Below are 12417 nucleotides of genomic sequence, written 5' to 3'. Positions count from 1 at the left end.
TCTTCCTGAAAGGTGAATTCCTAGCCTTCAAGAGTGTAGGAATCACAGAGTCAGAAAGACCCCCATCTCTCAACACCTGACTTTCAACAGCCATGCCGTTAAAGCCAGCGACTGTAAAGCAGGATGGAAAATCGGACCTTGAGACAGCAGATCTTCCCTGAGAGGAAGTCTCCAAGGGGTTTTCGGCGACCAGCCTCATCACGTCTAGCGAGGCAAGTCTGGAGCCACCAGAATTACTGGAATGTTTTCCACCTTTATCCTGCGCACACTCCTCAGCAGGAGTTTCAATGGGGGGGAAATGCATAAATCAGCCGATACTGACCCCAAGGAGCCACCAGTGCGTCTGCGGCGTCAGCCACTGGATCTCGAGACCTGGCTACGAATCTCTGCACCTTCTTGTTGAAGTGAGAGGCAAAACACACAAGAGGCGGAACACCTCTGGGTTTAGAGACCACTGCCCTTGATCCAACACCTGACGACTCAGGTAATCCGCCTGCCAGTTCTCCACAACTGGAACGTGTATAGCAGAGAGGGCTGGAACAACGCTTTCCACCCAGGCTAGAATCTTGGCCACCTCCTTGGCCACCAAGACACCCTTGGTGCCCCCCTGGTGATTGATGCAAGCCACAGCTGTGGTGTTTTCTGATTGAATCCGAACCAGACAACCTTGCAGACGAGTCGTCCAATGACTCCGACAAATCTTTATCGCTGAGCTCCAAAACATTTATATCGGAAGTTTTAACTCTTCCATCATCCAGGTACCCTGGGCACAGAGCTTCCCCAGCACCCCGCCCCAGCCCGATAGGCTGGTGTCCATGGTTACCACTGTCCAAAATAACGGAAAGGAGGACTTGCCCCGACAGAGTACTGGAGACTGAATCCACAACAGAGCAGATTTTGTGTTGTGGCTCAACCGAATCAAAGAATCCAAGGACTTTGGATCCTTGTTCCATTTTACAAGAATCTCCCTTTCCATACTGGCCTTGTATGGAACTGAGCAAACAGAACCGCCTCGAAGGCCACTACCATCAGACTCAAGGCTTGCATGTAAACTCGTAGATAGTACAGATTGTTGTCCAACAACAACTGAATCGCCCCCTGCAACTTTTGCAGCTTGTCCGAGGGAAGAAAAAACCCTCGCCAAGGCTGAATCCAGAGTCAAGCCCAGATAATCCAATCTCAGAACCGGAGTCAGCGCAGATTTCTTGAAATTGATGTTCCAACCGAACTCCTGCAGAGTTCTGACCGTAATCATCAGATCCCCCAACAAGGCTGAATGAGAGTCCGCTCTCAACAGGAGATAGTCCAGGTACCCCAGTACTGCAACCCCCTGCCGACGCAGCAGTGCTAATACCGGTGCTAGTACCTTGGTAAACACTCTGGGAGCGGAGGCGAGACCAAAGGGTAATGCCACAAATTGATAATGCTCCTCTGCTACTACAAAGCGAAGAAACTGCTGGTGTCAAGCGTAGATAGAGATGTGTAGATATGAGTCCTTGATATCTATGGAGGATAAGAAATCTCCCTAAATGCAGAGACGCTACTCTTGTGCGGATGGACTCCTTCCAAAACCTCTATACCCGCACAAAGCGGCTCAGGGCCTTGAGATCCAGGCTGGGAAGCACCCCTTGACTTCTTTTCTGGGCACGGTGAATAGGTTTGCATAAAACCCCTGAAAACATTCCTGAGTGGGCACAATCAATCCTTGTGACAGCAAGTCGCGTACCGCCCCTTGCAAGTCCCTTAACCGGACTGGGGATAATTGAAGATTGGATGGGAAGAACCTGTCCGACCGGAATTCGATCTTGTATCCTAATCGGATCAGTTTGTGAACCCATTTGTCCTGAATCAAGGAGGTCCAGAGTTCCTGAAAGAATCAAAGACGTCCCCCCAACTCAGACTCGGATGAGGGCACCCCTTCATGCAGCCAAGGACTTGTCTCTGCAGGTCCAGATTGGCCGGACTTAGATTTTCCCGACCATGGCTTCTTGGAACCCCCAGCAGACCTAAACGGTTTACCATTTTCTTGCGACCCGGAGGCACGGAAAAGACGTTTGTGAGCAGTAAAGGAAGGCCCCCGCCTAGTACGCAGCGCCTTGCCCTTAGAGGATTGGGGCTCTTAACCCCCCCCCCGATACCTTGATCAACTTGTCCAGGGAGGATCCAAACAGCCTCTCCCCTGTAAAAGGAAAATCAGTCCCAGCCTTCTTAGAAGCCTGGTGAGCCGACCAGCAATTTAGCCATACCATGCGCCTAATAGCAATCCCCATCGCGAATGTCCTGGCCACCAACAAAGCTGAATCCAGGAACGTATCACAGATGAACACCAGTGCTTGGGTTAACTGGTCTATTAGTTCCAGTTCCGCAGGGGGAAGCCGTGCTGTTTCAAGTTACTTTTCAGTAACTGCACCCATTCAATAGCAGTCTGCGCTATTAAAACATTCATAAAGGTAGCCTTTAACATGTGACCTGCTACCATATGTAAATGCGACAAGGATTCCACCCGTCAATACACGGGATCTGGAAAGGTTGGAGACTCTCTTCCACCGGTACCAGAGTCGCTTTATTCAACCTGGCCACCAGAGAATCCACTTTCGGTGGTACAGTCCACCTATTGGGCACCACCTTCGCAAAAGGATAACGGTGTGCAAAAGGCTGAGGCACCACCAACATGTGCTTAAGGCGTCGCCATTGTTCATCCACAATAGTATGAAACAATTCTGGACAAGGGAATACCTTGCCCGATTTACGGGATTTGAGGGAGCCAAACGACACCTGCGTATCTGACGCTGTAGGTTCAGCCAATTTTAGGGTTTCCCGCACAGAAACTATCAGAGCTTCCACCAATGTGCGTTCCAGCGTGGCGGTTAATAAGGACAGGTCCTCTTCACCATTCGAATGTGAAAAACTGCAATTTCTGGCTGCGACTGTGAACCGGAGGGTCCCGCAGCCGCTTCCAGGGCTCTGCAGGTGAATTTTTATCCTGGGACTCCATTGCTCAAATAAAAATTTTTTTTGTGTCCCTTTAAGATCGCAAAAAACGCAGTCCCACCGCTATTACTGCGGATTCACAATCCTCGATTATGTAATAATGGCAGAGCAGAAGAGGAAAAACCCACAGGGAACCTTAGGAACGTTACCAGATCACAGAGAAGCATCCAGCCCGATCAGTGTAAAAACGAAACTGTCTGCACAGGAAGAGGAAGAAGCTCTGCCTCTATCATTATAAAGCCATGCGGCATGCCTGTCCATCCCACGGACCTCAAGAAAATGGCTGCCCATGCAAACGAATGGGAATACAGAGATCATGAACCACAACAAAATGGCAGCCCTCGTGGCACCCAATATGGTCTCCAGAACAATAGGCATCTAAAGTTGCCTAACCAGGGACCCACCCCCTTCAAATAGGCGACTTAATAGCCGCATTATTAACCCCCCCCCCCCAAACATAAAACCTGCTAAGGATAGGGGAATGCCAAAGGGTACACCAGATCATTCCTCCAGGGTGCCTGGGAACCCCTAGGGTCCGTCCATTCCAGGGAGGGGCCCACGCACGCCCCAAGGGTGTTTGGGGGGACAATTTTACTCGCCATACCACGGTATCAGGTGGGCGCCACTCCGTAACAAATCACCTCCCACCCGGGATGGGGGTGCAGTCAGCCAAGGGGAAGCTGCGACTCAGCGTGCTCCAGGTCCATGTGTCCCAGCAACAGTGTCCACTAGCAGGCTCGTCCCCATCCATCGGGGCACTGATGTGGCGAGGCCTAGTTCTGGACTACAACTTGCTCACACTCGATGGCTAGGCTGGGAGACCTTAGGGATCTAGATGATCCAGTGCGAAACCGCAGCGGCTGTTGCTTGTAGTTCCTCTGCATCTTGGTCCTCAGGAACTAACTAGTTAAAAAAAGAAAAAAAAAAAAAAATCACAAAACTTTCCCTGTTACAGCTAGGACCGAAGTCCCAGTAGGGAGTTAGGTCCTATTCCCAACACTAGGCAGAACAAAACTGTTTGATGATAGAGTCTGAGGGGTTAAGCCTGCAGGGACAGCCCCCATAGGAGTGGTTAAGTTCTTTTCCTGCCTAGTGCCTATTCCTAGGAGGAGGAGCATAACCCTACGAGTCATGAAGATGAGCTGCGTCTGTCGAACGATAGAGAAATACCTGTTTTTTAGAGAACATGGTTGCTATAAATAGCACTCTACATGCTTTAGATATTACTGATACTGTATTAAAAAAAGCAGGGTGTCACATTTGGGTCTGGCAACTATACGCACTTAACATTAAAGTACATATAGGCAATAGTTTTTCACATTTTGGATTACATCGATAAGGAAGATTTAGGACTTGTAGAACTCTTTCTACCTTTATTATTGGGATAGAGCGTGATGGGAAACTCAAAATGTTTTGGTTGTCAGCAGAACAAGAGGTGAAGGCAAATGTTCTGCCATCAAGTGTCCAAGAAGGCATCAACCCTCACTGGCAATATTTCCTCTCAGTCCCTATTATTTTGAGAGAGATCACTGTAGATACACTTTAATTGTGAAGGGAGGATGTGGTCTTGGTATCCTTTGTCTAAGCTTATTTGGAGCTTATTTACAAAGTGGTTGTAAAGGTAGGCGATTTTTTACCTTAACCACTTGCCGACCGCCCGCCGCCTTTTTACTGCGGCAGGGAGGCTCGGCTGCATCCAGTCACGTAGTACTACGTGACTGGAGTGCATGTGGTTTTGGACGCGCGCAAGCGCCGCCGGAGTCGCGCTCCTGCTGTGTTCAGACACAGCGGGAGTGCATGTGGTTTCGGCACCGCTTGCGAGCCGCGCACCATGGGAAGGAGCAGCGGCAAATGACACTGCCCTCCCGCGATCGTCCACATTTAACCCCTTTGATCACCCCAGTAGTAACCCCTCCCCGGCCAGTGTCATTTATACAGTAACAGTGCATATTATTTAGAACACAAAATATACACAGAATGTGATATTCACCATCTGTGCGCCAATCATACGAGTCCAAACGTAGCTTGCGTCTTCCTTCCAAAACATAGTCTATTAAAAAGGTAGGTTGGCTGCTGCTCCAGTCAACTCCACTGGGTGGTGGAAGACCACACTGTGCAAGAGAAACAAAACCAGGCGCACATCCAACCTAGTGTATTATAGTTTTTATTAAAGGAAAATTAATCAATCTGAAATGCACTCACATGGTACAGCAAGTACTGGATATATGTAGGTTCCTCTCCTCTGTATGGCCTCTTCAGATCCAGCACTGTACCCACTCAGTGTCCACTGGAAAGTGAAGTTCCCCTCAGGACAAGCGATCCGCTGCACCCCTGGCAGATCCCGCACTGGATCCTCTCAATGTCCCCTGGAAAGTGAAGCTCCCCTCAGGACGAGTGATCCGCTGCACCTCCGGCGTCTCTGCCTAGTGCGCCTGCACTCAGCTGTCACCACCGTGAATCCCGCACATGCGCACAGGGATCCAGGCAGAAGCCGATAACTATGGGGACGGAACAACTCCGACAGATGGTAGTGGAGGATGAAGCCTCCCTCTTCAGGGCGTAAAGAGGGAGGCTACGCCTCCGAAACATGTTGTCATAGCAACCAGTGCTGGGCCATAGTTTCCCATTCTCCACTACCATCTGCCAGAGTTGTTCCGCTGCACCTCCGGCAGATCCCGCACTGGACCCACTCAATCACCCCTGGAATGTGAAGCTCCCCTCAGGACAAGATCCCGCACTGGACCCACTCATGTCCCCTGGAAAGTGAAGCGCCCCTCAGGACAAGCGATCCGCTGCACCTCCGGCAGATCCCGCACTGGACCCACTCAATGTCCCCTGGAAAGTGAAGCTCCCCTCAGGACGAGATCCCGCACTGGACCCACTCAATGTCCCCTGGAAAGTGAAGCTTCCCTCAGGACGAGCAATCCGCTGGACCTCCGGCAGATCCCGCACTGGACCCACTCAATGTCCCCTGGAAAGTGAAGCTCCCCTCAGGATGGGCGATCCGCTGCACCTCCGGTGTGTCTGCCTAGTGCGCATTCGCCCAACTCCGCTGTCCCCGCCGTGAATCCCGCACATGCACACAGGGATCCAGGCAGAAGCCGATAACTATGGGGACGGAACAACTCTGGCAGATGGTAGTGGAGAATGGAAACTATGGCCCAGCACTGGTTGCTATGACAACATGTTTCAGAGGCGTAGCATCCCTCTTTACGCCCTGAAGAGGGAGGCTTCTTCCTCCACTACCATCTGTCGGAGTTGTTCCGTCCCCATAGTTATCGGCTTCTGCCTGGATCCCTGTGCGCATGTGCGGGATTCACGGCGGTGACAAGCTGAGTCAGGCGCAGGCGCACTAGGCAGAGACGCCGGAGGTGCAGCGGATCACTCGTCCTGAGGGGAGCTTCACTTTCCAGGGGACATTGAGTGGATCCAGTGCGGGATCTGCCGGAGGTGCAGCGGATCGCTTGTCCTGAGGGGAACTTCACTTTTCAGTGGACACTGAGTGGGTACAGTGCTGGATCTGAAGAGGCCATACAGAGGAAAGGAACCTTCATATGTCCAGTACTTGCTGTATCATGTGAGTGCATTTCATATTGATTAACTTTCCTTTAATAAAAACTATAATACACTAGGTTGGATGTGCGCCTGGTTTTGTTTATCTTTTGCATATTATTTAGCACTGATTACTGTATTAGTGTCACTGGTCCCAAAAAGTGTCAAAAATGTCAGTTAGGGGTCCGATCTGTCCGCCACAATGTCGCAAAAAAAAAAAAAAAAAAAAATCGCAGATTGCCGCCATTACTAATAAAAAAAATAAATAAAAAGTCCAAAAATCGTTCCGTAGTTTGTAAAACGCCAGAGGATCGTGCGTTCTTGCCACGAACCTTCCCACCTTTTTGTTTAGCCGGGATGCGAACAGATCCACGTCCGGGGATCCCCATCGCGCACACAGCATCTGAAACACCTCCGGGTGAAGGGACCACTCCCCCTGGTCGGCCTGCCAATTCTCCACACCTGGAATGTGAACTGCCGAAATCGCCGGGACGTGCGTCTCGGCCCAAGACAGAATTTTGGTCACTTCCAGGGCCGCCCGGGCACTCCTGGTGCCCCCTTGGTGATTGATGTAAGCCACCGCAGTTGCGTTGTCCGTCTGCACCCGCACAGGGCGGCCCCCGAAGCTGATCCAACCAACGGAGCAAGCAGAGTCTGATCGCTCGCAGTCCCAAGACGTTTATCGACAAGGAGGACTCCTCCTCCGACCAAGTGCCCTGGGCAGACAGAATGCCCAGAACGCCACCCCAGCCCGACAGGCTGGCGTCCGTGGTGATCACTGTCCACAACAATAGGCGGAAGGATTTCCCCTCCGCCAGAGCCAGAGACACCAGAGAAGATACTCTCTGACTTGGTGGCGCAAAGATATCCTCCTTTCCAACGATTGAGGATGCCTGTCCCATCTGGGCAGGATCTCCGCTTGAAGAGATTGTGTGTGGAACTGTGTAAATGGTATTGCCTCGAAGGCCGATACCATCAACCCCAGGGACCGCATGCAGGTCCTGAGTGATGAGGATTCATTGTCCCAGAGAGACCTGACCTCGTCCTGTAGAGTTCGGAGCTTGTCCTCTGGCAGAAAGACTTTGCATGGGCAGAGACCAGGACCATTCCCAAGTAAGGGAGTCGAACAGAAGAAGACAAGGTTGACTTCTGAACGTTGATGCTCCATCCAAACTTCTGGAGTATCTGAACGGTAGTCGACAGATCGCATAACAGACTCGGGCTGGCACTCGATCTTAACAGGAGATCGTCCAGATATCCCAAGATCGCAATCCCCTGTGCCCGTAACAGGGCCAGAACAGGAGCCAGCACTTTGGTAAAAACCCTCGGAGCTGAAGCGACCGAAAGGCAACGCCACAAACTGATAATGTTCCTCCGCTATTGCGAATCGGAGGTACCTCTGATGACCCTTGAATATGGGGATGTGTAAATACGCATCCTTGAGGTCGATGGAAGCCAGGAAATCTCCCGGGCTCAGGGAGACTACCACCGAACGGAGGTATTCCATGCGGAATTTTTGAACCCGCACGAAGCGGTTCAGAGCCTTCAAGTCCAGAATCGGACGTACCTTGCCCTCCTTTCTGGGCTAGTGAACAGATTTGAGTAAAACCTCAGAAATCTGTCCCGATGAGGCACCGGGACGATTACCCCCTGGGCGAGGAGATCCTGAACCGCCCGTTGAAGATCCTGTAAACGATCTGGGGGTCAAATGAAGATTTGAGGGAAAGAATCTGTCCGCTGGACGTGAAAGGAATTTGATCTTGTAACCTGATCGAATGATTTATTGAACCCACCTGTCCGGAATCCGGAGCAGCCAAGGTTCGAGAAAACCGCGCAGACGTCCCCCCACCCCTGAGGTGGGGGGCATCCCTTCAGGTTGAGGTTTACGGGCCCGTCACGCCCGCATTTCCGGCTTTTGGCTTGCCCGCCCAGGGCTTTCTGTTGCCACCCTGGCCTTTAACCACTTTACGTCCGCTCACAGTAATACTACTGCGGCAGAGTGGCTCGTTATCGTCTGACGACGTAGTATTAACGTCGTCAGACACTCCCCCTTCTGGGCGGCGCTTGCACGCCGCCGGAGGCTTGCTCCCGCTGTTTTCATTCACAGCGGGAGTCGGGCCAGGGGAGGAGCAGCGGCGTTCGCCGCTGCTCTGCCCCGATCGCCGGGGATCTAGTGTGGAGATCCGCCCGCCTGTGTAAACACAAGCGGATGGATCTCCATAGTGACAGGGAGTGACAGATCGGACTGTTCAGCATAGCTGGACATCCGATCTGTCCATGACTCACTCAGTCACCTCCCCCCCTACACGTCAGTAAGCACCAGGCATACATTAACCCCTCCCTCTCCAATAAAATTAACCCCTTCCCTGCCAGTGTCATTTTTACAGTAACAGTGCATATATATAGCACTGATTACTGCAGTAATGTCACTGGTACCCCCAAAAGTGTCAAAAATGTCAGTCAAGGGTCCGATCTGTCCGCCGCAATGTCGCAGTCCCACAAAAAAAAAAAATTGCAGATCGCCGCCATTACGCGTTAAAAAAAAACACCAAAAAATGACAGAAATCTTTCCCTTTGTTAGTAAAAGCAATAACTTTTGCGCAAACCAATCAAAATACGCTTATTGCGATTTATTTTTACCAAACATAGGTAGCAGAAAACAAATTGGCCAAAATTTTTTTAAAAAATTGGTTTTTACATCTTTTTTGGGGGGAATTTCATATAAAAAAAATGTTAAAAATATTGTTATTTTTTCAAAATAAACGCTCTTTTTTTGTTTATAGCGCAAAAAGTAAAAATCGCACAGGTGATCAAATACCACCAAAAGAAAGCTCTGTTTGTGGGAAAAAGTACGTAAATTTCGTTGGGTACGGCGTCGCACGACCGCGCAATTGTCAGTTGAAGTCGCACAGCGCCGAATCGCAAAAAGTGGCCTGGACGGAAGACAGCAAAATCCTCCGGTGGTAAAGTGGTTAAAGGATTTGCCCTTGTCCTGTGCCTTGAAGACACGAAAGGACCCCTGATTTGGTTTAAAGGAAGGGCCCCGCTTACCGCGGAAAAACTTACCCTTGGGATTCTGGGGCAGCAGAGTCCTTTTGCCCCCAGTGACTCCTTTAACCAATTTGTCCAGGGAGTCCCCAAAAAGGCGATTCCCCGCATAAGGGATGTCAGACACCGTCTTCCTGGAAGTCTTGTCAGCCGACCAGCTCTTTAGCCATACCAAACGACGGGTTATCACCGCGACAGCAGAAAGTCGTGCGGCTAAAGGGGCCTCATCCAAGGCCGCGTCACACAGGTACAGAACAGCCTGAATAATCTGGTCCGCCATCTCCAAAGTAGTAGGAGGGGCGGAATCAGCCAGCCACAAGGGTGCGTATGAGCACCTTAGCCCAATCTGCCACAGCCTGAGAGACCTTCACTGAGGCGAAAACAGGTTTCATCATGGAACCCGCCACCATATAGGAGTGGCGAGCAAGAGATTCCAGCCGCCTATTCGTAGGGTCCCTGAACACCAGAGAATCCTCCGTGGGCATAAGAGTGGCCTTGTTTAATCTGTGATCCACCTTAGGGGCCACGGACCAGCACGACTCCGTAGGAGACGCAAAGGGATAACTGAGTTTAACCAGTTTTGGTACCACAAAAGGGCGCTACAAATTGCGCCATTGTTCGTTCACCGTTTCGTGAAACTCAGCGGGACAAGGAAACACCTGTGCCGCCTTCTGGGTTTCTACGGGTCCCAAAGGAAGACCGCTTACCCGGCGGTGTTGGGCTCATCCTCTAAATGTAGTGCATCTTTAACAGCGGAAATAAGCGCAGACATAGCAGCGCGTTCTCTGGCCGTCCCAGGGGGGGAATCACCCCCCTCTTCATTTTCCGTCTCCCCCTCCGAGTGAGAGGACTGACACCCTTCAGGGGGTACACCGTCTATGGCAACCATATCAGACTCTGAATCAGAGGAGAGCGAAAGCCTAAGCCTCTTTTTAGAATCCCGTTCAGACATCAATAGATCCCCCTTGGACGCTAATTTTGCAAGGGCAGCAGTAATCGCAGATGATTCAGATGTACCTGAATCATCCACCAAAGCTGGGGGGAATTTGCTGTCCTGAGACTTCATAAAAGCTTTATGGTGCATGCCCTTTAAATAGCAATAGCGGCGATCCCACCGCAATGTACCGCAATAGGGACTATACTGAGATACCCCACAGGTAGAAAGAAAACTGATAGCCAAGAGATATTCCCCAAGAAACAGCAATAAAGGACCCCCAGAAGTGTTACCACGCTTGCTGACGATCTTTCTACATGTAGGAAAGGAAGTGATGTCACACCGCTAGAGGCTAAACAGGACACAGGCTAAAGAAAAATGGCTGCCCATAGAAATCAATGGGAAGCTCCGGGAAAATGGCCGCCGAACACATGTATAAATCAAACCGCCACACACACGATGGCGCACGAAGGGCGCAATACACTACAATAGAAAATGGCTGCTGAAGTGCCCATAGTGAAGCCAGAGCAGCCGCCCATACCCAAAATGGCGGCCCCTCGGTTTTTCACCGCTGCGGGCCACCCACACATGCCTGTACTACATTAAAAAAAAAAAAAACACAGTAATAGTGCCACAGGGTTAGGGACCCCCACAACCCCCCACAAAAGCGCCCTGGACGCGGTAGTGCCCCCGCAGGAACCAGGAGGAATACGGGCCCCAGACACACAGACATGAGGGGAGAGCACAGACACAGCAACTGTCATCCCCAGACAGAGGCACAGAATGTACTCACCGTTTCATGATGGCGTGGGCGCCTCTCTGCGACGGGAAACCTCCCACCCCAGGTGGTGGGGGTGCCGTCAGCCAAACAGGACTCTAGCAACGCACGGAACCGCAGTTGAGGCGTCCTAGCGAGGTGGTCACCTCGCGGGCTTTTGTCCCTGAGGACAGGGACAGGTCATTTGCGAGGCCAGGGCGTACGCATAGCCTGCTAAATGCTCAATGGCAGGTTGGGATTCCATAGGGTTCTCTGTCCTGGGACACCAGGACAACCAGTCCGATTCCCAGCTCCGCAAACGCTGTAGTCTTCCGAAGATCCGACTAACTAAGCGCAGGAACAAATAAAAAGCTATGTAATAAAGACAGAAGAAAAGGCTGAGACCGTAGCCCCAGCACAGGGATAGCCTATCTTACTCCTAACTAGGCCGAAGACAAACTGAGTTGGGAATGCTGATAGCAGGGGGGTATTGGACCAGAGGGACAGCCCCCTACAGGTGTGTCTATGTAAATTGCTTTGTTTCTAACAAGTCTTATGCCTAGCTTGCTCCTATGGATAAGAGGTCAATACCCATTGGTGAAGAGTGTATGAGTGGGCGGCGACTGTCAGAGGACGAAAGAGAAAATACACTTTTTGGGATTTTTTTTTACCAAAAATATGTAGCAGAATAGAAATTGGCCTAAACGGATAAAAAAAAAATTAATTTAAAATTTTTTTATTGGGAATGTTTTACAGCAGAAAGATATGGCATTTTTTTTTCAAAATGGTAGCTCTTTTTTTCGTTTATAGCGCAAAATCTAAAAACCGCAGAGGTGATCAAATACCACCAAAAGAAAGCTCTATTTGTGGGGGAAAAAAAGACACCAATTGTATTTGGGTTTCCATTAAAGTAACGCAGTGCCGAATCGCAAAAAATGGCCTGGGGCAAATCCTTCTGGTCCAGAAGTGGTTAATGCATTTTCTGTGTGCAGTTCCCTCCCTCCAGCCCCTCTTATACTTGCCTGTGCCTAACCTCGAAAAGAAATGTGCCCAAGAGTGGCGGCTCTCTCCTCACTGGACATGGAGGCAGCAGGGAGAGCTATTGTCTCCTGACGCTTTTAATCACAGGCAGTGA

At 50.7% G+C, this 12417-nt stretch overlaps 1 protein-coding gene across 2 annotated transcripts in view; it reads right to left on the bottom strand.

Annotated features, from left to right (window-relative positions):
• FXR1 (FMR1 autosomal homolog 1) overlaps nt 1-12417 on the bottom strand; it is a 135676-nt gene that overhangs the window by 42144 nt on the left and 81115 nt on the right. The gene's annotated exons all lie outside the window — the stretch shown is intronic.

Source organism: Pelophylax lessonae, assembly GCF_965119305.1.
Source record: "Pelophylax lessonae genome assembly, chromosome: 3".
Lineage (NCBI taxonomy): Eukaryota > Metazoa > Chordata > Amphibia > Anura > Ranidae > Pelophylax > Pelophylax lessonae.
Note: the sequence above shows the minus strand (reverse complement) of the source record. Positions and strands in the feature narration are given on the sequence as shown.